Source organism: Rhinatrema bivittatum, chromosome 13 (genome assembly GCF_901001135.1).
Source record: "Rhinatrema bivittatum chromosome 13, aRhiBiv1.1, whole genome shotgun sequence".
In the NCBI taxonomy this organism is placed as follows: Eukaryota; Metazoa; Chordata; class Amphibia; order Gymnophiona; family Rhinatrematidae; genus Rhinatrema; species Rhinatrema bivittatum.
Genome location: NC_042627.1, coordinates 73,402,767 through 73,429,997, shown reverse-complemented (window position 1 = coordinate 73,429,997; position 27,231 = coordinate 73,402,767). Strand labels below are relative to the sequence as shown.

General features: G+C 43.1%; 1 protein-coding gene across 1 annotated transcript in view; it reads right to left on the bottom strand.

Moving 5' to 3' along the window:
- The window catches only part of MCTP2 (multiple C2 and transmembrane domain containing 2), a 181,770-nt gene extending 155,841 nt beyond the window's left edge, over positions 1-25,929 (bottom strand). Inside the window, exon 1 of the mRNA XM_029575252.1 lies at positions 25,619-25,929. The gene's annotated coding sequence lies outside the window, so the exon portion shown is untranslated. The remainder of the gene's footprint in view (positions 1-25,618) is intronic.
- Positions 25,930-27,231: the final 1,302 nt, after the last annotated feature.

The window sequence follows — 27,231 nt, the reverse complement described above, 5'->3', positions numbered from 1 at the left end:
GTTTGATTACCCATCAGTAAAGATATTTATATTGGACACTCAACCCAGTGTGAAGAAAAGAGTTTCCGTCCTCAAGGGAGCAGGTAAAATGGTCACCCCAGTCACATTGGGGCCTGGAAGTAAATCTCACCACCACCACCACCACCATCTACAAAGGATCCGGCCCTGGGAGTAAGAGAGAATGCAAAAGGGCTCGCCGGTGACAGGTTCCAGCCCCGAAGAGAAACAAATTCTTTCACAGCCCCACCCAGGCAGGATAAGCACACCAGGGTGGGGTTACACTTGACTATGCAATAATCATTATGCATCCTAAAAACATTAAACACAGAGCGATATCAAGTCCACTAAAAGGGGAAAAATGAATAAAAACGAAATGTTAGCAACACAGGAAAAATAGAAAGAGAGAGAAAAAAAAGCAAAATAAAAAAAGCAATGCAATCTGAGCGACAAATGTTACAAGATCCCATGATATCACAATTCAGAAGCATTGGAAAGGAAAACCTAAACAGGCCCCCTATATCACCCCCCCCCCCCCCCGAAGCTTTTTAAGATGCTCAGGTTCATAAAACACTCACTTTTTAGCCTTCTGATTGATAATACATTTACACAGAAATTTTAGGAAAAACAGCACTTAGGCCTAAAACCAGGGCTGGTAGGTAACTTTCAAACCAGTGCGTAGATGTACATTTGCGCTCATATGTCGGCCCTCACCCAGAGACGCTGCTAATTTATGTAACATATATGTGCATGTTATAAAACAGCCTGGCCTCAAGCATGTGCTCCACGTTTGAAGTGGGCGAGCGCTTGTGCATACAAATCCCACATCCACCGTGTAAAACAGGGGTATTTTAAAAGGAGCACACACAGCCGTCCCCAGTTTGCCCAGTTTTCCTGGTTAAGGGATAGGTCCAGCAAATCCCCCCCCAGTTCAATAGCCTTCACCACCATAGTTAGCATCAACCCTTAAAATCTAGTTTTCTTTAAATGTTAACATACACGACATCCAGAGAGGAAGCAAAATTATGCAGCAGGGGAGCTCAGTGCACACCGAGTTGCGTCAGTATTTACACACAATTCTCAATTTCACGCCATGAAACACCCATGCCCTGCCCAGACCACGCCCTTCCCCTTTTTGAAACTTTTGAGATGTATGCGCTACGGCGTATCTGGGTGCTTTTTAAAATACCGTTGGCGCGTGCAAGCCCGACTTATTCACACATCCCCCGATTGATGCGCGCATCCTGCTTTTAAAATTCAATTTTTAACTCTTAAAGAACAAAAATGTCCTCCTAGTATCCTGTGTTGTCTTAGATAGATCTGGAAAAATACTCTCTGGCCAAAGGACAAGGAGGAATGATTTTTGAAATAGAGGTTCATGACTGTTCCTATCCATCTTCCAAGTGAATACCAAAATTAATGTTCTTCTTCCCAGCACCTCTTCCTGAGATGACTCAAGAATTGATGAGCCATCCAATCTGTCAAAACCAAGGGTTCAATTTCAGTTCCTGAAGAGCCAATATCCTCTTGTCATAGGAAGATAAACTTTAGTTAAAGGCAGAGTAACGAAGAGAAATATTCAAAATCTCCAGGAAATACTTCTTAACCATCTCATATGATGACATCACTTTCAAGTTGGAAAAATTCAGTAGATGCAAGTATTTATACCTAAAAATATTCACTAAAGTCTCAACTCTACTTTGTAGGAATAAATTATCTTTAACCAAAATAGCCTTAGAAGCCTGGAGTGAAGAAATCTGAGATGAAATTAGACTTATCTGGGAGGTGTGTTGCTCCATCTTATTGTCCTGATATTTAAACGTAATAACAGCATCTGATGAAAAACTACACAGTTGAATCACATAGCCAGGACTGAATGAAACTGAACGGGATTGACTGAGATCCTCTAGAGATGGCAGTTTGACCACCCATTGAGCAAAGAGTTATCTAATACTAGGATATACTAGAATCAATTTTGGCACTTTTACACCATGACAACACACTTCCTTCATCACCATCTCTCCTCCTCACCAAACTCCACATGTGGCTGAGTCAGGGCAGTGGGTGCTCTAAAATATGACCAGTCATTCCAGGCCTCAACTCTACAGGACTATCCGAGAGTGGCTCTTCATCTGCAGTTACCCCACTGCCCACCACATGCTTTCTGAGTCTAAGAAATCCCTCAGGTAATGGAGGTGGATCACGTGCCTCAGGACTGAAAGTGACATCAGCACTCAGTGGGGGACATCATTCCACACTCTCCTGGGTCCCCTCCCAGAACAGCCCCAATCAGGCAACCTGCAGAAGAATGAATGGGCCCACAAGTTCAAAAGCCCCCAGCAGCAGTTGGATCCTCTGTCGGTCTGGAACAAACCTGTGCTTTCCAATTCCTCCCCATCATGGGGGTATAAAGAAGAAAATGTAGCAAAAAATTTTGGTGCACACACTCTTGAACATCGGCTCAGATTGACAGCACCTTGATTCTCCACCAGTACGTAGTTTGATATATCACAGCTACCAGAAGCAGCAGGCATTGGGATGCATGTTAGAAAACCAGGACTGGATTCAGTTTTAAGGCACGGAGTTAAGCTGGCACCTTACCTGGAAGTAAAGTTCAGCGTTGGTCAACATTTCAATATTACTTTAATTGGTTTGCTCATACTATGGACCATGTGACAAATTTGTTGGCCTACAGTATCCAGGAAGAGAGGAAACTAAGAACAAAGCATCAATCTAATGGAGTTATTTGCCCTGAACACTCATAATTAAAGTTCTTTATTGAAGCTTAGCACTGCAAACTTTGGCCTGGATTTTCTAAGTTCACAGAACTTAGAAAAGCCGGCGGTAATGGGGGGGCGGGGGTAAAGCAGGGGGCGGGCCTGCGATAGCCGGCAGCGATCGCACCTTCACGGTACGATCGCTGCCGGCTTTCGCACCCAATAGCGCCATCATAAAAGGTGCACGCCAGGCTTGTCCATGGGACATATTTTTCTCTCCCATCCCATCCCATCCCATGGCAATTTATGCCTGTCCCATCCCATCCCATCCCATGGGATTCCCATTACAATATTAATATGGAATACAGTTCAAATAAAATTATTAAATTTATGAAAGTTTACGTTTAGTGTCTACTAAATAGGACTACATGTACAAAGAGACATGCAAAACGACAAAATGTATTAACTTTATTAACTTTAACACTCAAAAGTATAATCTAAGTATGACAATTTATTTTACAATATCAAGTATCGACTACCATGGGAAATACAAATGTGTGCCGTCCCATCCCATCCCATCCCATGGGACGTGTCCCATGGGATTCCCATGGGAATAACATTCCTATGGACAACACTGGTGCACGCTACTGGCAGCGAAAAGGGTCCTTACCTTTTCGCCGTCAGTGGTGTCTTCACGGCATCCCCCCAACTCCTCCCCTTCTGGTGCGGACGCTGCCCAGAACCCACCCCGATTTAGCTATCGCACGCGAAAAGGGACTTCTCGCGTGCGAAAAGTCCCTTTTCACGTGCGATCCGCCTAGAAAATGACCCCCTTTGTTAGGATGGGAGTTAATATTGCAGGATGGCCTTTTCTTGTTTTGGGTCATTTCTTCATCATGGATGATATACATAAATCGCATCAAATATTTAATAAAAAGTTTATAATAAAGAATTATAACTTAAACAATGAAATAATCAAAAAATGAACAAGGAAGATGGCAAAAAAAAAATGGCAACATTTTTAAAAGTCCATGTATGAAAAAACATCAGGGAAGGTCATTTAAAGTAATATAAACAGCACACAGTCCAGAATAGCCAGCATATTCCAAATCTTCAATAAGCAGAAACTGTCTTCAGCAAACGACACCACTCCATATCAAACAAACGTATTACAAGGCAAAAGTCTCTCATCTGGGAAAAATCATCAGCACGAGGCATCTCCCAGAACAATCATTGGAAATCAAATCATCTCCCAACATATTTCATCTCGATAGGCTTCTTCGAGAGAGGGAGATTCGCAACAGCGAGCATTATTTGTAATATATATCTCGAGCAGATCAGGAAACAGGACTCGAAAGACAAGGATGACAGCTACCAATTACAGCAACACCGGTGAAGGATGAAGGCTGAGGCGGGGCGCGCATCTCAGAAAAGAGACGTAGACTGAGCCTCCAGAAATGGTTACTGCCGCCCAGTCAGCGAAGGGTAGGGGGCGTGCTTCTCACCGTTCCACTAGCAAAGGCGCAAGGTGAACAATAAGCTACAGAACTTAAAGCATTCAAGAAGTAAACCAGCAGGACTTTCCTGTCAGGCAGAATAGAGACAGGAAATCCTGGTCCTGCTTGAAGCTTTTAAAGAGTTCACATGGACGCAGTGGGGAAAATACAGATAGGTTCACGGACTCAGTTTTAAAAAGGAGACGTTTTAAAAAGCAAAGCACTAATTCGCTTTTGGACGCTAAGCACAATATGCATAACTGAATCTATTGTGCAATCTTACAGATAAACTTATGTAATCTCTTCTGCAAATTTATACAGAACTCAAACCTACGTATCTGTGATTAATCAGATATTTAAACCCTGTAAAAAAGATGCATATATATATATATATATATATATATATACACACATTTATTTTTTTTACAGGGCATAATTCTTAAAAAGTCCATATAAGCGTGCTGTGACCTTCAGTCTAAAAAAAACCTGATTAATCAATTATCGTACGCATGTGGTTTAACTTCAGAACTCTTCTGGCAACAAAGATTTCCTCGAACGATGTTAGCACCCGGATGCAAAAGATCAACCCACCTTCTGGTGCCAGCACTGTGCAGGTGGCAGGACTGTAGCAGCACTGGCCCATTCCGCTCCCCTCAGTAGCCCAATTACAGAGGGAGGTGGGGACGGGGACACACCCTCTTGATCTGGAGGGTACGATTTGATCGTGAGGTGGAGGGAAATACTTGATAAGCTAGCTCTAGACATATGCACTCACAGACCTACCTCTATATTATATACATAAGTGATTGAACGAGAAGAGTTGTTATCTGCTGAGGACACGGATTCATATGGAATTCCTCTAAGCAACAATTGAATTATTACTACAGATATAATTATAACTATTAAAAGTTCAGCAAATAGAAACTAGAAGACAGAGGGGGATTATGTGGCCAACCTAAAGCGTTCATTTTCACAGTATGGTTTGCTACCAGAAGCTTAATGGATGAGAAACCATTAGTCTCCATTATTACATTTTTCATAAAAAAAAACCCAACAAAAAAAACCTCATAAATAATTGCAAAGAAAGGTGTCAAGAATGGGATTAGACCCGATTGTTTTTTCTAAACTGGGTCATATTATCAGATCTGATGTTCAAAGTTTCACCTTTGAATTCAAACTGACTCTAAAAGCATTTATTTTGTAAAGACAGGGTCGCCCCTGTGGCTCGGCAGCAGTGATACACACGGTTATTTATTTAAAAACATTTCTAGCCTGCACTCTACAAAGATGAGTCGATGAGGATTACATAAAAACATGCATAGGATAAAAATAAAAACATAAACATGCTGAGAATAAACGTACAAGCTGAAAATGTTTACTTGCATCATGCCCACTCAGAGGAAGATGGAGGAGAAGACTCAAGGCATGAGACCCCAGGTGACAGCACCCCAAGCACTTTTGCTGTTCCCCCCATGATGACTGTCGCCAGCGGCAGAAGTTTTCAAAGCAAGGCTCTTCAGGTAACAATTGCAGAAAAAGCCCCCAGAGCAGGAGGGGGGTCCATCTGAGAAGATCCAGTGATAGCAGCAAACGGGACCCCCCTCCCCCTTCTTTCTCGCGACCCCTCCCCCCCACCACACACGCGTAGAGGGAAAGGAGGAAACCACAAGACCAGCGTTGCTAGCAGAAGCGTCAGAACCAAACAACTGTTCTGTACTATATATGGAGAGAAAGAAGATCATCAGGCAATTAGAGGGCAAGAAAATCGGGTATAAAGATATGAAAAAGAGCTTCCGAGCTCAGCTGCATATATTGCACCGCACAAGCTCCAGGAGGAAGCTCATTCTGTCACAATAGGCGTATAAAGAAGCACGCTAGAAGAAAATCTGAGAGACTGAGGTCATTTCCAACGTACCCTGGCTTAAGAGTGAGGTCATGAGATAGTCAAGACAAACCCTAATATAAACCCTGCACCTCAAGTTTGGTAAATGTATCCCCGCCCCCCCACAATGGGTGTGGAGCAGAACTAGAATATTTTATCCTTACATCTTATCATCCCCCCCCAAAAAAAATCTAATTCTGGTGTCATCTCAGCAAGGCAAACTCCCTCCACCACCAGGCGCGTTGTGAAATAGTACAAAATCCTGCAAAAAACATTCAGCGCATGGGTAGCAATGTGACACTAACTTCCAGGACTCAAACAGCAACACCGCCACCTATGAAAAGGCAGCACTGACCACATTACACCAGACCCTAGAGCACCAATGCACTTCCTATTGAGAAAACACAAGATTCCTCCAGATCCTTGCCTGCTATCAGACCATGACCGGGGCTTGGCAGCCCCCGATGTAGCACAGGTGGCCCCCAAACCTTGCACTACTTCCCCCACCCACCTCACTACACCATTATCTCCCAATCCCCCCAGCTCACAGGGCAGGTCCCCCTCTATCTCCTCCCCTGCCCCCTCCTCCTCTTCTCTCTCTCTTATTTTCCTCTGAAACCCCCCCCCCCCCCCCCAGCTCTTTCAGGACCAGCCAAGGTAGATTAAAGGTCCCTGGTGGAAGGAAAATGTGGCCATGCCAAGCCCTGGGTGTCCCATCCCGTTGTGATGCCTGCGGTATAATGGAAGGTGAAATGGCACTTGTGGAGTAGCCAAGAAGTCATAAAGCCTCCTGAAGTAAATCAGGACCTATTTCTGATTTGGCTCAGCAGAAGATCCCATGATGCTGTGGGGCTGTGACATACACATGACAGCTCATTACTCTAAGGTAGCATATGTCACTTGATAATGGTCTATTTGGATTATAGCACACTAGCATTTACCTGCTGACTTAGAAAAAGACACTGCTCTTTGTAAGGACAGCTTTGAAGTACCAAAAAGCAATGGAAAATTAAGAACTCTTATGAGACGATGAACAACAGATAAAAACTCAAATTTGTTTTTCCTTTGCAGCTCAAACCCATCCACACCTTTCCCCGTTCAATCAAAACTCTAAGAGTACATCATGGCCCTTTAAACTGCATATTCACTTCAAGAAAAAAGTGAAAGCTGCAAAATGGAAATGCAAGGCATTTGTTTCCGGCCAAGGCATAAAGGTTTGGACTTATCTTAGCTAAGTGGGATTGTTTAACTATTTGACCGCGTTCGGCAGCCAGCACTTAACTTTTGATCTGACTAAGTTGGGGGCAGGAGGGGGGTGTTCCAGGGCAGAGCTAACACAGCCAAATAAGTGCTAATATTTATCCTTATCCGGCTAAGTCAGCTGGATAAGTTTCAGGTCTAAAGTTAGCCAGATAAACTTATCAGGCTAACTATTAAACAGCAGGGTATATAAAGTGGGGCAGTCGTGCCAGTGAATACTCCAGACAAATCAGCCGGATAGCAGCTAAATATCAACCTCTTAGCCAACCCCAAACACCAGAGTTTCCAGCCACTTTGAAAAATGAAGGCTCTGTCAGAGGTGTAAGGCGGGGTGCAAATTTGAGAATGACAGAATTGCAGAACATCATAACTTGGGTGTCCTACGTCCTCGGACTTTCTGTATTGCTTGAAACCCCGATGGTGAGGCTGCAAAAGTTGTGCACCTAGCAGAATTCCAACCAGTGACAGGCTGAGGTTTTACAAAGACCTTCTAATGCAATGTGACTGCAAGAACTGGTTCATGCTTTACAACACGGCTGGTAAGAGAAATTTAGGACAAAGTCTCAGCATTCACCCTTACTGAAAAGCTAAGAATGTTCAGTGCAAACAGTTTCATAGGGGTTAATGTGAAAAGGGACAATTATTGAACTAGGTGAATTGAGGGGAGTGATTTCAATGGAATTTTACCTTATAGTATTGCAATGGCGCTTACTTGCCTAGGAAAGGGTCATTCTGCCCCTAGAAAGGGAAGAACGATGAAATACAATGCTTGATGGGCTCTAGCACTTGTGCTAAACAACAAAGTCAACTGCACTAGAGAAACTCTGACTTTTTTTTTTAAGTGTAAAGTTACACCTGTCAGGACATTAAAAAGATGTAGATCAAGATCAGCGCTGATGGTATCATAATGAGGTTTAGCATAGCTGTATTTAAGGGAAATCCATAATAAAATGGATTGGTTTCGGTTTGGCTCAGCACGCAGCACTGCCATGAGGAAGGTCCCAAGTCAGGTCGTCTTCTCCCCAGGTTGGCTATAGGGGCTGGACCCATGACCATCGATTAAGACCCGCACCTATTGACTGAATTCAGGCCCCATGATTGCAGGATTCTGGAAGAAGCTCTGGTGCAATGACCAGGCCAGGTATATTGTGAAGGCATATAAATTAGGGGAAAAATTAATGTAAGCTCATGGTACCAGGGTCCAAGATCTGGTGCCAATGGACCAGGAGGAAACTGCCGGGACAAAAGCATTGTTGGATTTATTACCAAAATCCAACCCCATTAAGAGGCTGTCAAGAAAGTAATGACACAAAAGGGGATATGTTAAAGGATTATCCAAAAAGTACCTTCAAATCCTGCAAAGTCCACCTGTATAAGTCAATCTCATTCTAGTGACAACAAATGGGAGCATGGAATCTATGGTATAAGATGTAAATTTATCAACTAAAACTTCATCCTTCACCAGATTAAAATATCAATTCAAACAAAGAAACCTACTGCAAAAAAATTAGCAGGTCAACAACAGAGCTAACAGTTTTACTACCACTAAAACAGGAATTAAACACCATAAATATCACCTCTGTCCAGTGATGAGAGACTAGTTCACAGAGTCTTGGCACCACACAACACTTCTGAGTGATACTCCGCCACAGGTCAAAAGCTACAAACGTACTGCATTTGTTTTCTCTTTCTGAGTTTGCACGTGAATAACCCAAATATTATGCACACTTTACTGCTCATGTTCGTACATATGTACAGCTGTATTTAATACCACCCTCATTTTATTGTATGAGACGATGAATTAATTATTTCTAGCTTTACATGTTGCACCCTTCTGGACAGTAGGAGAAGGTAGGAGTTACACTCAGTTCTGGGGCTAAGTCCTTGGCCATGGATTCTCCGATAAGGGAGGAGAGTACACCCTTCAGGGTCCAAGGTGCAGGGGGGATAATTCTTGCTGTGGGTACTGTCTCACTAGGGGTAAGCTGTGGATAGGTGCCAGTGCCAAACAAACAGATGGACTCTCTGGCTGGGTGTTCCAGCCTAAACGTTTACTGAGGATCTTCAAACTGCTCCTAACCATACCCTCTATCACATTGGCCAAAAACTCCAACACTAGGAACAGAGCCCTCTCCATTGCAGGTCCAAAAGCATGGAATTCTCTACCTGTCTATCTAAGTTCACTCAGAGACATAAAATCCTTCAAAAAAGAACTCAAAACATGGATTTTCAGTCAGTCTTTCACAGATGGCATTGGTTAAGCATACCTCAAACACACACCCAAAATGACTCTCTGACATTACCCTGTCTTGTCATAGAATTAACGCATCAGCACTTTATTATAACCGGTTCAGGCAATAATTGACATAGTTAGATATATATCTACTATTATTATTATTTTCAACCTGATAAGCAATATTTATACATAGTTAGACTTGTTCAACCTAAAATAATTACTTAATAGTTCCCGTAACATCTTGTTTACATGTTACCCATTTATATTGTTCATTGTTTGTTTTTTAATTGGATTCTCTTTCATATTATTAGTTATATGTATCAAACTCGTATGTATCAAGTTGTTATTCTGTAAACCGGAGTGAAGGCATTTTTTGCTATACTTCGGTATAAAAAAGACTTTAAATAAATTAAATAAATAAATAAAATAATTAACTGGCACCATAAACACTTAATTCTGGTTGAATCCGTGCCTCAAAACTATTCTCATTTGTGTGTCCCTTTCTTTTACTGTGAATGTGTCCCTTAGTATTGGGGTTCTGACTTGTTCTCACCCTCCAGGGTATGGAACAGTAAGTCTTTCAGGTGGGCCAAAGGTCTCCTATTGCTTTAGGTCTATGTTCCCCAAAAATACCTGAGGTCCAGATTCGCCAAATGCCAGTTCTTCTTTCTTTTTGCCTGGAATGAAGACGACAGTGGGGCTCTCTCGATGGACAACTCTTACTCAAGGTTCTCCTCTTCAGATGGGAAACAGTGATGGTCTTCGTATTAAAAAGTCGAATTCCTCTTGATCCACATGCAATCATGTAGCGTAACATCATGGTTTCTTTGTGTACCGCTGACCTACTGATGTGTGACACTTTGGAGAGTGTGATTCATAAATACATGAATAAATCATCTCATGGTCTCTAGCCATTTAAAATGGCATGCACTGCCACTGTATTAAGGAAGAAATTATTTTGATGGTATAGGGTGATACATTATAGCCCTGACAAAAATAAAAACCCATTTATTTCTCTAGCATGGTGCAGATAAAAGGATGGAAATCTTTCATTACACTTTCTGAACAGCAGGGTTTGCAAAATCTGACTGAAAAGATTAGGATCCACCCCAGCATGCATTCCCATGATCACCCAAGGTTTTGTAAGTCTGAACAGAGGATTGTTCTATAAATGACTCGGTGGCCTAGAGTCAGGGCTGAGATAAGAGAGCTGTGCATGGCCTCATCATTACAGATTTTTTGTGTTTTAGTTCTAGTCTCCAACATAACACATTGCTTTATTGTGCATTTTGCATACACATGAAGTGATAGCCACATGACTATGATATGTCATACTAGAAATAAAATTTGAACATGCAAAATCAATACAGCCCCAAATCTTCTCTAATCTGTTGTAAATCATTTTTGAAATGTAAAATAAGAGTTGTCCGATACTGTGATGCATGTTTGCTGCAGCTGTTCCTTTACTCAAGGCTGCACAGATGCCCCTGAACTGCTGAAAGCCAGTATAGTCATTTTTTGACCAGGACAGATCGGTCACTGCTTTGAGCATAAGCAAAGCTCCTTTCAGCTTTACAAGGAAATAACTGCATGCCTGCACAAGCTTAAAGTACAGCCATCAGCAGATGTCAAGAGTCCTTCTGTTATCACACATAAGAGAACAAAAAGATTCCTAGATTACAAACACATAGGAGTGAATTTTCAATGGAGTTACGTGTATAAAAGGAGCCAGTATCATAGCAATATTTCAAAAGCCCATTTTGTGCATAAAACCTTTGAAACTTCAGTGAAACTTCAGTGAAATTTATGCACGTAAAGTAAAAGCCAAATATAAAAATAAAATATCTATCACACACAAACTCATCTCTAATAAAATAGCATATAAAGTAAACAAAGGCCTAAAAGCACAAGAGGTAAACCACTAAAAATTCACATAGGCTAATAGTAATGAGCCATAATAAAAATTCTTTTTCACTCAATGCACAATTAAGCTCTGGAATTCATTGTCAGAGGATGTGGATAAGGCAGTTAGTGTAGCTGGGTTTAAAAAAGGTTTTGGTTTATGGATGTGAGCATACCAACCATGGTTTTTCTGTTTATACTCTGCTTATTGCCCCTCACTACCTACGGACAATGGTAGAGCTCAGTGATCTCTTTGTTAATGACCATTTATTCTAGATTGCTTGCTTCTCTTAAATATTTGTAATTTTGAAAAACTTTAAAATAATTAAAAAAAAAAAAAAGGTTTGGATATGTTCCTGGAGGAGAAGTCCATAAACTGCTGTTAATCATGCGGGAATTGCCACTGCTTGTTGCTGGCATTGATAGCATGGAATCTATTTAATGTTTGGGCACTTGCCAAGTACTTGTAACGGATTGATCATTGTTAGAAACAGGATACCAGGCTTGATGAACCCTTGGTCTGACCCAGCATGGCATATCTTACATTCTTATGTTCTAAAATCAAATATGTAAAAAACATAATAAAAATGCAATAATGTCCTTCTTCAAGGGATATCTCCATTGCACTTCTAAACAGACTGTTGTGGAAATCCTATCCTCTAACCTAATTGACCAGAAGAACTGTAAATATTGTTGTAAATATTTAACTACCATTTATCTACCTCAGAATAGATGAGCCAACTGCAGCAACATCTAATAAATTGTCATCTATTAGAATTCCCGATCAATCAGGATTTAGGGCTCATCATGTAACTAAGACATTGTTGGTTCCATTATTATCCATTAGGGATTAACATAATGGATAATCTTATTGGCACTAGAGATCTGCGTAATTCTTCTTTGTTGGTTCTCTTTGACTTCTCTGCAGCCATTGACCTGGTCAATCATAAGATTTTCCACAGACAGCTGACAGAAATCATTCTGCAGTGGTTCACATCCTTCTTGACAGATCATGTTCATTAGGTGGTTTCTAGCTCAGGGAAGCCTGCCCCTTATCTATATCCTGTGGTATTCCTCAAGGGTCTGATTGTACCCTGCATTATTTAATATCTTTCTGAGTGCTTTTGGTCAGAAGTTATGGGATCAAATTTCATATATAGGCTGATGACACCCAGTTTCAGGCTGTTGTGGGAAAGGATATTATTACTTCCATATGGAATATTAATGCCTACTTGATAGCCATTGGCAGTAATCTTCTGAAAATTATTTCACATTATTTGAAACTAAACCCTGCTAATTCAGAGGTGTTGTTTGCTAGGATAGGGACTTCTCAGGTTCTGGTGGGGAAGATATTGTTAAATGGATTCCCTAAATAATATTAGGAATTTAGGCATCTAGGCTTGTTTTTACATGGGGCCTCATTTGTGGCTCTCACCAGCACTGGACGGTCCGCTTAGAGTTCCCATCAGGGATCAGTTAGAAAGGGAAGGGTCCACCTCAGAGAACCAGTCAATGGGATAGAGGTAGGGTGGTCCCTCAGAGCTCTGGTCTGCCAGTTGCCCAGCAGAAATGTAGCAGTCTGATCCCAGTCAGATCCCAGAATACTCCTACCTTCAAGCTTCCTTTCTTCTTTCCTTTCCCTTCAACAACCCTGGATTCCTCTTATTCTGCCACAAAACGGAGGTGGCTGGTTTCGATTTCTTATGATACTCAAAGGCAGTAGCTAACTGCCTCTTCTCCCATATGACTGCTTCTCTTCCTGTTAACCCAATGAATATTATCAAAGGTCCAAAATAATGCATACAATGTTGGGCTATCAATGATGATGCCAGGCAGGCCAGAAATAATTGAGCTTGGGAACAGGTAGGCAAGATATAAAAAAAAAGGTGATAACAGGCCGGACCTGTGGACTATAGTTTTCCTACCCCTGATCTAGACGATCAGGCAGGATTTGCAATCGCGTATCTCAAGGAAAATTACTGGAGGTCTTCAGGTACCATAGATGATGTTATTGATAGTTTAAATATGTCCAATAGCAGGTCCGTAATTTCAGTTCTCAGTTCCTTCAGCACCCTGGGATGTATACTATCTGGTCCAAGTGATTTGCTACTCTTTAGTTTGTCAATTTGCCCTAGTACATCTTCCAGGTTCACTGAGATTTGTTTGTTCCTCTGAATCATCACTTTTGAATATCATTTCTGGCATGGGTATAATCTCTTACCTCAGTGAATACTGAAGCAAATAATTCATTTAGTCTTTCTGCTATGGCTTTATATTCCCTAAGTGCTCCTTTTACTCCTTGATCATCTAATGGGCCAACTGACTCCCTCACAGGCTTTTTCCTTTGAATGTACCTGAAAAAGATTTTATTATGAGTGGTTGCATGGCAGGCTTCTTTTCAAATTCTCTTTTTGCCTTCCTTATCAATGCTTTGCATCTGACTGCCAGTGCTTATACTGTTTCCTTTCGGCAAAGAATTGTCTTTTCAGAAGTACCTCAAGACTAGGCATTTTTGCCAGGCATATCCCTCTGGGTAGATGGGCTCTTTGAGTCTATGTATGTTTACATTATGTACATCTAGATTGGATGCCAAAAACTAGGTAGTTGATAAAGTAGGGGATTAAAGCTTATAGTCGTGGAATATGGTGTCATTATCTTTTTTTATATAATTTCAGCATGGTTCTGTTGTTTTAATCTTGAATTAGTTATTGTGTCACTTATTTTCTGCATGGGAGGAGTTGGAGAGGAATAATGGGGATTGATTATTTTGTTGTATATTTGATATTTATGTTCAAATGTATTGTATAACTTTTGCTGTACCGTGCCTAGATTGCCTTGGTGATTTTAAGAACTAAAATTGTGTTGTTTCTTCAACAGAGGGTCTTGGAGACTATCCACACCCCCACTAACCTCCCTGCCCACAAAAAGACAAAAACCCCTGTGCTTGTCTCATGTTAAAAGCGAGCTAGAGCTACAATATCAGGAAAACTAGCCTTACTCATATAATTCCACAGTGAGTGTTGGATGCATTATCTAAGGACATCACATAAAGAGCATATTGCTATAAACGTATATGGTAAAGTGATACAACATTCAGGCAAGTAGTTACAGGAAGTAATGCAAAACTTCAGATTATAAATTGTTGGAAATAGGGTAAAAGGGAGGCTAATTAACTGGGGGGGGGAGGGGGTAGGAAGTCCTATCATTTTCCTGGGTGAACTGGGAATGAACTGGAGAAATTGGTAATTGAGTCAGTGCGCGTCTATTATAATCCCCCCACTTACGCGATAGATGTGGCATTTGCTATTGTCCCTATATATACATGCGTATAGCCTATTTTATGCCATGTGCGCATATAGGCGTGTATGTTATAAAATGGCCACATCCTTTGGCGTGAGGCGGCATATGCAGGTAAATGTGCAGCCGCGCAGCTGTTTTAAAGTTACTGTCCCTATGTTCAGATCTCCAAGTACTTCAGTTATAAATAAGAATCTATCAATATTAACATGAAAACGGGGGCATAAAAGACCAAGAGATGGGAGACCAAAAACAATGCTGATTGAAAAGAACAGAAAACATTAAGGGTCACCTCGTATAAACTCCAGAAAGTTTAACAAACTACAATTGTATTTAAAATGCCAAAATACTGAAGTATTCATTATATCCTAGGTACACTAAGTAAATTCAGATGAAGGAACAACAATGCCATCGTTTAAGTCTTCCATGATTTCACAACTCATTTGGAGCATTCCAACTAATTTTGCAAGGATTTAAATATTTATATATATAAAAGCTCGGCAATCAGCTCTGATTTCTTACCAGCTAGCCAAGTACTGTATTAAGATTGACTAGCCACACCTTGTAATCCTTCATATTAAATACTGTAGTGCCAATAAATGCGACCTTGTAACTGTGTGAACATAAATTTTCACACGTTAGTTGAATCACAGGTCAGTCCATACTTTTTTTTTTAATTTTTGCATGTAAAATGTTTTTTCTAAGCCTTGCTCTAGATAAATTCTCAAAAAACCACTATGGGCATACATTTTTTATCCTTACAAGAACAAATCACGTGCTTATCTTTTATGTCTTATGAGAGTGACGCCATCAATTCAGACCCGCTAAGCCCGACATAGGCCAGTGTTTCGATGGGGGAAAAAAAAAAAAAAATTCTGCCTACAGGGTATTTCTGTAATCCCAAAGTGATTTTATAGCATAAATTTCTTCATGGTCTTTAAAGTTGCAGTGTTCAGAGCGCGGCGATCTGTGAGCATCAGAGTACTTGTAGAAGTATGTATTATATATTATATTAAATGTCTCCTATCTGCACATAGATAACATCTTTGAATGTGGCTCAAAGGAAAAACAAAAACACATTCCAAACCTCATGTACTAAAGAATTCTTTAATGCAGGGATTAAACCAAAAACCATATTAATATGGACCTAAATATGCATCCCCTAGAGAAGAGCAGGTACAAAAGGGATATGACACAGGCATTCAGATATTTCTAAAGGTAAAAGCTAAAGACCCAGGATGGTTGATTTACACCTCAGTAAGTCTGTGCCTAAAGGCATCGCATTTTCTTCAACTTATTCAAAATGCAGCAACTTGGGTGTGGTCAGGATCTAGTTTTGGGAACTCTAGCAACAATTTACGGCCCTAACCTTTATGGCTTTAAGCGACCAAGAATCGAGCTACTTATCCAATTGTTTGCCTAATTGTGTATCACCCTAACAATTAAGAGCAGCCAAAGAGGCCATTTTATTGGTTCTTTCCTTAAGAGACAAAACTTATGAGAACTAATAGGCAGGCTTTCTTGTGCACTATCCTCCCTTTATGGAATTCTCTTCCTGGGGGAAGTTCACCTCACAAAAGATTATTTAGTCTTCAGTTATTGGTTATTTGGCAAAGTTTTAAGTTGTTGTTCTTATGTTCTTATTTGATTTTCTTTTATTACTTTGTGGCTTTGTATTTGTTTTTACTGTTTACTATATAGTCTATTATATTATTGCTTTTATTCTTCTGACTTTTTAATTTAATTATTAATTGCCTTTTTGGCATGTGATCAAAGGGATTTACAATTTAAACACAGATAAGATATATCTTAGATGTTGTAATAACCTATCATTAAATGTCTCCTAGCTGCACCAGACTGAACATCAAAATAGCTCACAAGGTCTCGACAGGCCTCATGTCTATAACAGACTATAAATATATATCACATAGCATCAAGTGACAATGTACCCCATTATCTTAAATGCCCCATTTAAACCCAATTCTAATCCTCCAGAATCAGGCCAATGCTTTGACTTTATTAGAACTAAACGTAGCGGATGTGGACCCTTGGACTGAGGTGAGGTTGGTGCTCCCCACAGAAAGGAGCCCTGCATGTACCCACCATCAGCAGGCGGAGCTGGATGGAAAAGAGACCCAATAGAACTTCACCACTACCAGCCCACATTCCCCTTAGGTTGAGCCCTTGGGTGCCGGGGCCTGCTGGACAGAGGTGCAGACCTCTGCTTAGGTTGGCCAGCAACCTAAGCAGAGGTCAGGGCAGGCAGCAAACAGCAAGATGAGAAAGAGGCAGAGGACGAGGCAGGCAGTGTTCAGGAAGACGAGAAGCAAGCAGAGGTCACAAGGCAGGCAGAAATCCACAATGGTCAAGAAGAAGTCCAACGTCAAGCCGAGGAGTCAATCTGAAGGAAGGAAGGCAAGGTCAGCACAGCGGGAAGACACCGAAGGAAGACAAGGATGCAAGAACTCCAAAAACACAGGAGCACAAAGGCAAGACATAGGGAACAGAAGCAGGATCAGGAACCATGAATGATGTGGCAAAAAGCTACTCCAGGGAGTCTGACCTATTGCCGAGGTGTCTGAGGCAGGGCAGAGCAGGCCTTAAATAGTGGAAGGCCCATGATGTCATCTCAGGGCACAATGGAGGATTTCCCGCCGCGGGCCCTATAAATGTGCTCAAGCCACGCACGCGTGCCTAGGGATGCCCCGCTCAGCTGAGCGACGGCCCTAGCATGGCGTGTCAAGCCTTCATGGCAGCCAGTCACGGGACAGACCCATGACCAGCCAAACACAATACTAAAATCAGCAGGTGTAAGCATTGCTACCCATTCCACCAATGTTGTGGCCATTCTATGTAAAGACAAAGAGGAAAAAACAACCAGGAATTAGGGAATGTCTTTTTCATTCCCTAACCTAATTACAACAGATATATTATCTTGTACTCCCAGGGGATCGGGTGACCCTCTCTTCAGTGCTTCACCTTTTCAGATCTTTTCTTCATTTCAGAAAACAAATACATGTTCACGCCTTTTCTAAAGGTTAAACAAATGCTTAGCATCTTCAACAGATTGCAGAAAGAGAGAGAGAACAATATCTGGAAAGGCTAAGAGAACCTGGATAAAGGCAGTGAGAAAAGGGGAACTGGAGTCAGACAGCAACCAACGAACGCCCCGACTTTTACGATTTGGGGAACAAGTAAACATGGGGGGAACTTGCTGATGCGGTGCTGAATACCCTTAATCACTAAGCCTGATACGTTTGATGCAGCTCCAACATTGCTCTCTGCTTTCGGCAATGGTTAAGGGAAATTGGATTCAAGCAGCATCCGAGGGCCCTGACTTTTATGGTCTGGGAAGCTGATAAGCAGGAGGGTAACCTGCACGGCGCAGCAGATACTGACGTAGGCTTGTGGGGCAGACTGGGTGGAACATTTGGTCGATTTCTGCTGTCATTTCTGTTTTCTAGTCAGGAGAAAGAAGTACAAACGTAAGGAAATACCTAATATGATAGAAGAAGGTGTCAAAACCCTTTTTATATTAGTAACAGGCGAAAGTGTAAAAATGGGATTAAGAGACTCAAAGCTGAAGGGGGGAAAACGTTGGTGCTGACAAGAAAAAATACCTACAGTACCTGAATGCTATCCACTTTGAAGTGCCGAAAAAAACCGGAATATAAATAAAACTAAATAAATAAAATGGCAATGCAATTCAAGAAAATCTGCAGTAAGCACAAAGAATTATTTACAAAAGGGAAAGCAAAAAAAAAAAATCAATGATTACCAAGAAGTTTACCAGTAAAATCCTGTGCTGGTCCACTTCTTTGGAATTTGCATACAAAAAGTGCATTTCAGCAAAGTATTAGAACATCAGATCATAAGATGGGCCATGTAAGGTTAGAGCACAGGTCCTTCGAGCCCAACATCTTGTGTCTGACAGTGGCTAATGCGGGTCACCAGGAAGTTACATGTGATGAATGAATACCTGGTATTTAGAAAGCTTATTAAATCTGTTGTTTAGCCTTGCTTTCTGTTTCTGAAGGTTAATGATTAGATCTTTGCTTGTTATTTTATCGTATGCCTATTGATGGATAGGGATGCGCAGCCCCAAAGTGTTTCTTTTGTTTTATTTTTTGGTTCAAAGGGACAGTAACTTTGAAAAAGCCATGTGGGCGCACATAGCCGCGCTTCTGCCGGCTCGCGCCAAAGGACGTGGCCGTACTATAACATTCATGCATACGTGCACGCATGGTATAAAACAGGCTGTACGCACGTACGTGTGCACAATTTTATATGAATGCACACAGATGCTGCCTTTACTGAGTAACTGGGGGGGATTTTAGTAGACACGCCCAATTACCAGTTTCCCCGGTTCATTCCCAGTTCACGCAGGCAAAGGATAGGACTTCCTAACACCCCCCCCCCCCCCCAGTTAATTAGCCTCCCCATTACCCTGTTGGCCCCTATCCTTAAAACCCTGCTGACTGGCCTAGTTTTATTTTTGTTTTAGGACTTCCATGCCATCCACAGCAGAAGTAAAGTTAAGCACAGCCTTATTCTTTCAGTAAAATTTGCCGGCCATGTCCTATTACTGAACAGATTTGTGATACAATCTTCCCAATGGATCCTCAGTAGCCTTGACAATGCCATTTGGTTTATTTATTGAATGACACATCCCATCTTTTAGTACAGGTAGGATACAGTGTCAGGGGACTGACTTGATGCGCTTGTCATGTCCACTGTGGTACCCCAAGCATAACCTCTATGAGGTTTGATAGGTCATTCAGTGCTCTACAGGACTTGGTGGCTTTGTTAGTGAAGAAACTGTAAGTATGCATCAACAGTAGGAAAAGAATTAATTGCCTAGAGGATTCCAGGTTTTAAGATACAGTGCAGGTTTCAGTTGCACCTGTAATTTTTTATCTAGATGTTTACTGTACTTGCTATACCTGGAAGAAGTTTGTGAAGCAGGAACCCATCTAATGAACTTGGCAACATCCCTCACTGACAGCCATGGTCTTCAGAACTGAGTTGGCTGAGTTAAGGAAGGGAAAACTAGCTGCAAGATGGGAGACTATCCTGCACCTGCTCGAGAATGCAGCATTGACTCAGCTGACATCCGAGGTTGCGTAGAAGGGGCCCCAGTGCGTTGCATTCTGTGGGGAGGGATGTTGTTTAGGAGGTGTGATCCGAAGCTGTGTGGTGCATTCAAAGATAAGCATTGTTCTGTCTACTTCAGGGGGTGCGGCACGGTATCTTCCGTAATCAGGGTCATGCCTTAGAGGTCTACTGACACCAAAGAAGCGCACTTGAAAACAAAAGTAAACAAGTGCGGAGACAAAGTGTGATTGGCAGAAACAGAAAATGGGCCGTAAAAGCGAGATTCCTGCAGTATATACATACTCTAAGAACAAACCCGAAAGAAGAAAGGGCCAGATGTATGCTAAACTTTATTTTTCCCAAAGACACAGAATGAGGAAAAGCCTTAAACCCCACAGCAGGTCCAGGTACTTTCAGAACCCTTAAGCTTGCTGACCAAACCTTCTCTGTCATTCGGATGACAAAGGGGCATGCAGAGTGGCGTGCGCTTCACTGGCTTAACAGTTAGTTGCTGATGTCCTTTTAGCGTGGCTGAGAAGAAGGTCTCAGATGGTCATTTAGTTCTGCAACCTGATGGAATACTTCCTGGTGCTTTATAATGCCTTCTCATGCTAAAACAAATTAAACAAGTTTAGCTAAGTACCGGTAAGAGGATTGTGTGCCTTCAATGTACTGTACCTTCAGGCTTGTTTATTCATCTTTATAAGAAAGGGAGCCATATATTTATAATGCTTTCATCTGCAGCCCTTGGCAAAAGGGTATTGAAGGAAGAAACCACACATTTCTGAATACTGAACATCCAAGTCAGATAAACACGGGGATGCGTGTTGAGCCTTGAGGGCTTCAGATTTATAGAAGTTGAGTTGCAAATGACCCAAATTTATCTGGCCCAAATAATGACTTTTCTCAGTTCAGTCCTGAAAGTCTGTACATTCCACACGAAATCCAAAGGTTTTTATCTATCCATTATTTACACACTCCTTCTATAGTGAGATAATTACTTATCAAAATTAAGCAGTGCACCTCCAAGGACACAATCTAATAAAGAGTTTCTCTCTTTTAAGGTACTATACCAGGTCTCTATCCTGAAGCATGCATGTAAGTATTTACGCTCACAAGCGCATACTAGGGTCCCCTACTGTGTAACTTTATTCCTCCTACAGATGGCGTGTAAGTTGTAAAATAAAAAAACTAGGGTTAGTCAGTGGGTAATAGGCTAAATGGGAGGCTATCTAGCTAGGGGGGATAGGAAGTCCTATCCTTTACCGTGGCAAATTGGGAATGAACTGGGGAAATGGGTATTTGCGTCAGCACATGTACCTAGCAAAATCCCCCACTTATGAAATAGAGGCAGCATTTGCATGCATCCATATAAAAAACTGTGCACACATGACCACATATACAGCCAATTTTATAACATGCACGCAAATACGTGCTTATGTTAGAAAATAGTGGTGTCTATTCACACAAGCTGCCATACGTGCGTACGTGCACGCTTGTGCGGCTGTCTAAAAGTTACCATCTTAGTAAATCCAAGGCCTAAGACTCATTGCTTGTACATAATACTGGAGAAAAATTCTTAAGTTGTGGAGGAATAGGGAATCTGTGAAGGCTACAATGCCTTTGATTGAACCATTACCACAGAACAGAGAAAGCATAGAGTAGTACGATAAGGACCATAAGGACATAAGAAATTGCCATACTGGGTCAGACCAAGGGTCCATCAAGCCCAGCATCCTGTTTCCAACAGAGGCCAAACCAGGCCACAAGAACCTGGCAAGTACCCAAAGACTAAGTCTATTCCATGCTACTGTTGCCAGTAATAGCAGAGGCCATTCCTAAGTCAACTTGATTAATAGCAGTGAATGGATTTCTCCTCGAAGAACTTATCCATCTATTTGTATTTATATTCCACCACAGTTTCTTTTCCAAAATATCATAGGTGCGACTTATATACCTATGATTTTTTTTATACACCTGCTGCATTTTTCTCCCTCTCTCTCCAATTAATCTGCCACACGCTGTGCGCATCCGCACATATGCCCCGCCATCACACGCCTTGCTCTCTCTCCCGTTTGGCCGTGATACGCTGTGCACATGTGCACGTGTGCCCCACCACAACGCGCCTTGTACACATGATCCACCAGCGCGCCATCAACCACTAGTGCTGCACCAGTCAAAGGGGGCATGGAAAGGCGCATGTTATCCACCAGTGTGACTTAGCTATGGATTTTTCCAGCAAAGATCCTGTTTAGGCAGGGGTGCGACCTATACACCTTGTGCACCAGAAAATACGACAGTAATGGCTAATTTTAATAAAGAAATAAGAGGAAAATCTTTCACAATTTCAAACAGATTTAATAAAAATTTGAGGAAACGGGTAACTGAAAACCTTTACTACCGGTACTTTCAAAAGCTCACACAAGCTACAATTGATCACTAGGGAAATTGATGTATCCCTAAGAAGGAGCCATTCGTTTCTGGGGGGGAGGGGGGGGGAGAGAGAGAGAGACTAGAACACGACCATCCTTATGTGTTGGTTTTGTTACAGCCTGTGTGAAACCCAGCAGCCTTTTCTGAAATAAGATCCCTAGCCCCTCCTTTTGGCCTTAAAACAACCTTCCTAGTAATTCAGTATGGCCTTTGTTTTGGCCATTAATCTCCTGTTTACTCTGTGAGGACATGAGGTTTACAGTGTGGACCATTGGGGTATGTGTCTGAACATCACCCAAGTAAATACGCTCACCAGGACTGCACCTGTATGGGATTGTTGTTGGCTGCTGTTCAGAACTCAGTGCCACATCTGTAAAGAATAGCTCCGGTTGAATTGCATAATCCTAGATTTTTTTTAAAAAGGGGGAAAAAAAAAAAAAGCCCACAGGAAAATATGAGCAGAACAAATACGTAAAAATCGTAGGATTGTAATAAGACTCTTTTAAAAATCCCAAGCTTTCTGCTCTTGGTATTGTCACCAGAAGCCTTCGGTTTTAGGGCATCCTAATTCCGGAGACTGGCCTGTTTTTGGTTTATTTAATTCCCTTCAGTTTCTGTATTTGTTTCCACTTTTCTGTTATCAGCAAGAGCCATAAGTAGGAAGAAACTGACCGCCCCAGTTAATTCTCCGATGTGACTGTGCCCCCACGCAGAGGTCTCTGCTTTCCACAGTGGGTTCAGTTCCCAGGTCAAGACCTTGCTTCCCACACTGACCAAGGCCAGGGATGAGCTGGAGGGAGGGAGTTCCAGTCACCACTCAACAAGAAACATCTTGTTGCCAGACTTTGACCCCATAGGGTGACCCTTGTTGATGGAGTGGGGGGTTACTGTCCTCGGCTCCATGCTTTGTGGGCCCTGCGCTGCCATAGTAACCCTGCACCTAGCACTGTAAATTCCTGTCAGCATGGGGGGGTGGTGGAGCTTTCTGGGGTCCCACTCTGATTCATCCTGGGCCCAGCAGCCCCTAAAACCAGCCCTGGGTCCGCATTAGCTGGGCAACGGACAGAGCCGTGTGTCCTCTAGTCCAGCACCATTGCTGCAATGAGTGCACTGAGCTGGGAGGATATATAAAGTGGGTGGGGAGGGGGGGAACCTGGATACATGGGAATGAGGTCTCATGATGCCGCAGTCCAGTGGAAACCAGTTCCAATTCAGAGGAACAGGTGAAAACCAGGGGCGGATTCCCGCTGAAGACCGGCCCAGGGGGATTCGCCACCCAGGCCGGCCCAGGAGATACCACGAGGTCTGCCGAGGGGCGGCTCCGTCACGGCCGCGCTCGGCAGACCACATGACTAGCACCACCGGCCCACCGGGGGGGATGCCCGATCCCCCCCCGATAGGCCAATCCCCCCCTGGTGAAAACCGCTAGCCCAAAAGTAAATGAATAGTATTACTACTGTCTTTTTAATTCCGGCGATCGTCATCGCTCCCTTTTTCTGTTTGGTCCTGCTCATGTTGGCTCCCAGCTCAAATCTGAAACGGGTTTACACTGTTATGTGGAGATAAGAGGGAGCTTTCCAATTTTAATTTTTAACCCATGACTAGCACGGTCATCACGACAACAATCCAGGGCCAAGGGCTTCAGAGCACAGCTTCCTCTGGAAGCTGCCATGCGTGCATCCTCAATCTGGCCCACTAATTACCTCTGTCTCGCAATGGCTGGGGCTCTCTCCCCCCCTGGGGACCTTGAATGCCGTCTCCGTACAATCTCCAGCACCGGCTGGCCTCGGAAATGAAGCCCAGGTCACAGCACCGCCACAGAGGCCTGGGACCGGCCCTGGCACTTTCACTTCTGATTTGATTATTATTATTATTTTTTTAAACCATTGTTAACTAAATCTTATTTATTTCCCATACGCCGCTTTCCTTAGCAGTTCCTGCTTTCTTTGTTTATGTTAATGAGATCCATAACTTCACATTCAATACTTCATACGTGCAGACCTCAAAACGAACCAAACAGATAAGAACCAAAGCTGCAGCTGCCCAAAATCCTGCTCTGCTTCATGCACGATACAATATCAGAAAGCCAGATGAAGCCCAGAGAGGGGCATTCAGTAGAGAAGTGTAGATAACAAAACACAAGTAGCGGAAATCGTAACAGAAGTCTGAGATGCTCCAGAGGAAGCAAACATCCAGGGCTGTGAGTATTAATAAGGTCCATACCTATTAAACCAGGGTTACATTGCAGACAAGTGCAAGAAGTCCCTGCCCCAAACAGCTTGCTCTTTGCTGGGTACCTGAGGCAACTGGATTTAAAGTGGCTTAGGAAAGGCACAAGGAGGGTTGGAAGCTAGATTTGAACTCAGGTCTCCTGGCTCCTGGTTAATTACGCAGGTGCTTTTATGCCTGTGTACTTTGCAGGTGGAAAGTACTTATGGGAATTCCCGTGTGTGCTTTTCCCTCCCCACCTCCCGGCCCCTCGGCCTCTCCTGTTATCCCGTGCTTTAGCTCCTTTGCCTTTACATCTCATCTGTATCTGCATTCTGCACAGGAACTCATTCGTTTACAAAAGCTTCACAGTTGCAGAAGTGGGAGGAACTTCAAAGGAACTCAAATTTATTTTTTTTTTCAACTATTTTTCATCGAGGTGACAGCAATTCCAGTAATTGTTTTTTTCATTCAAACTTGGAGCTAAAAGTAATTGACACAGACATTCAAAACGCATGGCTGAACGCTAGACAAAGTCTATCCGGAAAGTGGCAAGGGCAGACAAAATAAGAGCAAAACCCAGTCAGGGGCGCAGGGCTTATCATCCGTACCTTCCCCTTTCTACTTCCCCCTTAAAAGAAAAATATAACCTTCCCCACCCCATCGCTTTCAAAAGTTCAGGAAACGAAGGCGATATTGCAGCATCGTCTTCATAAATGACCGTGAGAGGAAAGAGAAAACCCACGAGTGCAGACTGCAACAGCTCCCGAACAGGAGAAAACATCTGGAAGGCGCCCCAGCACCCAGGGACGCGCAAACGCCTAGGGCGCCTAATTGTGAAGCCGAGGGAGCATCCACCCCGGCCAAGCCGCGCACTCCCAACCACAAAACCGCGGCCGGAATGCACGAGCGGCTCCTCGGGGGTTCCCCAGGCTCTCACTTTCTGGGGGTAAAAAAGGACCCCACTTCCTGTATCTCTTCACGGGTCCTCGCCCTAGCTCGGTTCCAAGCCGTCTGCCTCCCCCTCCGCATCCCCGGGCAAAACCTGGCCCACTTTTAAAAGTCAGGCTTTCCAGCAGAGCAGCTCCTCTCTTACCTGCACGTGCTCAGCATGGGGGGGCCCCCACCCCTCCGCCCGGCCGCAGACGGAGCCGCACGGCGTCCTGCAGCTCGGGCTGATGTTGGAAGAGCAGCGGCGGCAGGACAGGCACAGGGGGCTGCGCTTCTGACTTCCTGCCCACAGAGAGAAACAAAGCCCTGAGCCAATTAGAGGGGAGGAGCCGGCACTGTGTGCAGCCGCCCAAACCTGCCTGCCTGGTGCCCCCGGCTGCCTCAGAGACACAACCCTGCCGCAGGGATGCTGGGATGTCAGTAATCGGCGGGAGGAATGGCCTGGCTGCCGCCGCCAGAGCTGCCGAGTGACTCAGTAACTGGAAGGAAAGGCTCCAGGCCAGGAAGGCTCGCAGCTCAGTGCATTCTGCCCCCACTAGAAGTCCCAGGACGCCGCAGGAGAGCAGGGTCTGACCTAAAGTCTCCCTCCACAAAAACCAGGAAGCTTGGCAGCAGCTCCCTGGGATATCCTCCTACATATGAATGCTGGCGGCAGAAATAAAACTCTCAGGTTCACTGATGCAGTAACTGCTTCGAGTCCACGACCTTGCCACGGGTAATGATGTGACTGCACTTTTTCCCCTGTATTTCTCTTTACCAAACTTTTGGGCTTTGAAATACTATTCAGAGGGGGATATTGACAGAGAGATAATAAGACTCTTTAAATTCTCCCAGGCACCTGCAGGCATGCTTGTAGGTACCTGAGATTTGATTTCATTACAGGAACTGGCTTGGATACCAGGTAAGAGGAGAAATCTCAACGAGCCGAAGGGCGCAACGCTAGGACAAAGAAAGAATGTTAGAACGATGCAAGAGAAAAAAAAAAGGAAAAAGCAACCCGGCCACAAAATACTCATAGCTACTCACCAAAAGTGATTCCAATGTTATCTCGTGCCTGATGTCCCTTTTATCAACAAAATTTAAAAACCAGAAACCATCCCCAGCTCTTTAATTTACTCCTCTCGCCGTCACCCACGCACAGGAAATAGCTTCCAAGTATTTAATAATTGGCCTTCTACTGAAAATGAACGGACAGGGCAATTCTCAAATGATTTTCTGTGTGTGAAAGTGCCTTCTGAAGATCCTCCCCCCGCCCCCAGGTGTGCAGCTGTAACGCAGGCAGGGGTGGGGTCTAATTTTGGAATTCCCATAAGTACTTTACCCCCGTTTAATTTTCACCTGCAAACTGCACGGGCATAAAAGCGCCCACGTTCCCCCGAATTTTCAAAGGGAAACCACCATTTACTTTGAAAATCATCCTCTGCATGAGTTTGAGGATAAATGCGACCCATGTCTGACCCGGGCTGTAAGAAGAAGCTTGGAATCACGATGGAAGCCGCACACCTCCAAAAGGTAGCCGGCATGGATCTTGTAACCAGCTGCGTAAATAAGCACCGAGATTTAAGACTCGTTGTGTCCTACTTCACATCTGAATGAAACTTGACGCCTCCAGACCCCAGAGATCTGCATTTTCTAAGCATGCTTCCTAGAAAATGGGAAAAATGATTTATAACATCTAACTTTTCTGCTCTTACTTTTCTCACAGCTGAACACAAGGTTACCTCTAAATATGAATGAGAATAATGTAAACCCACATGA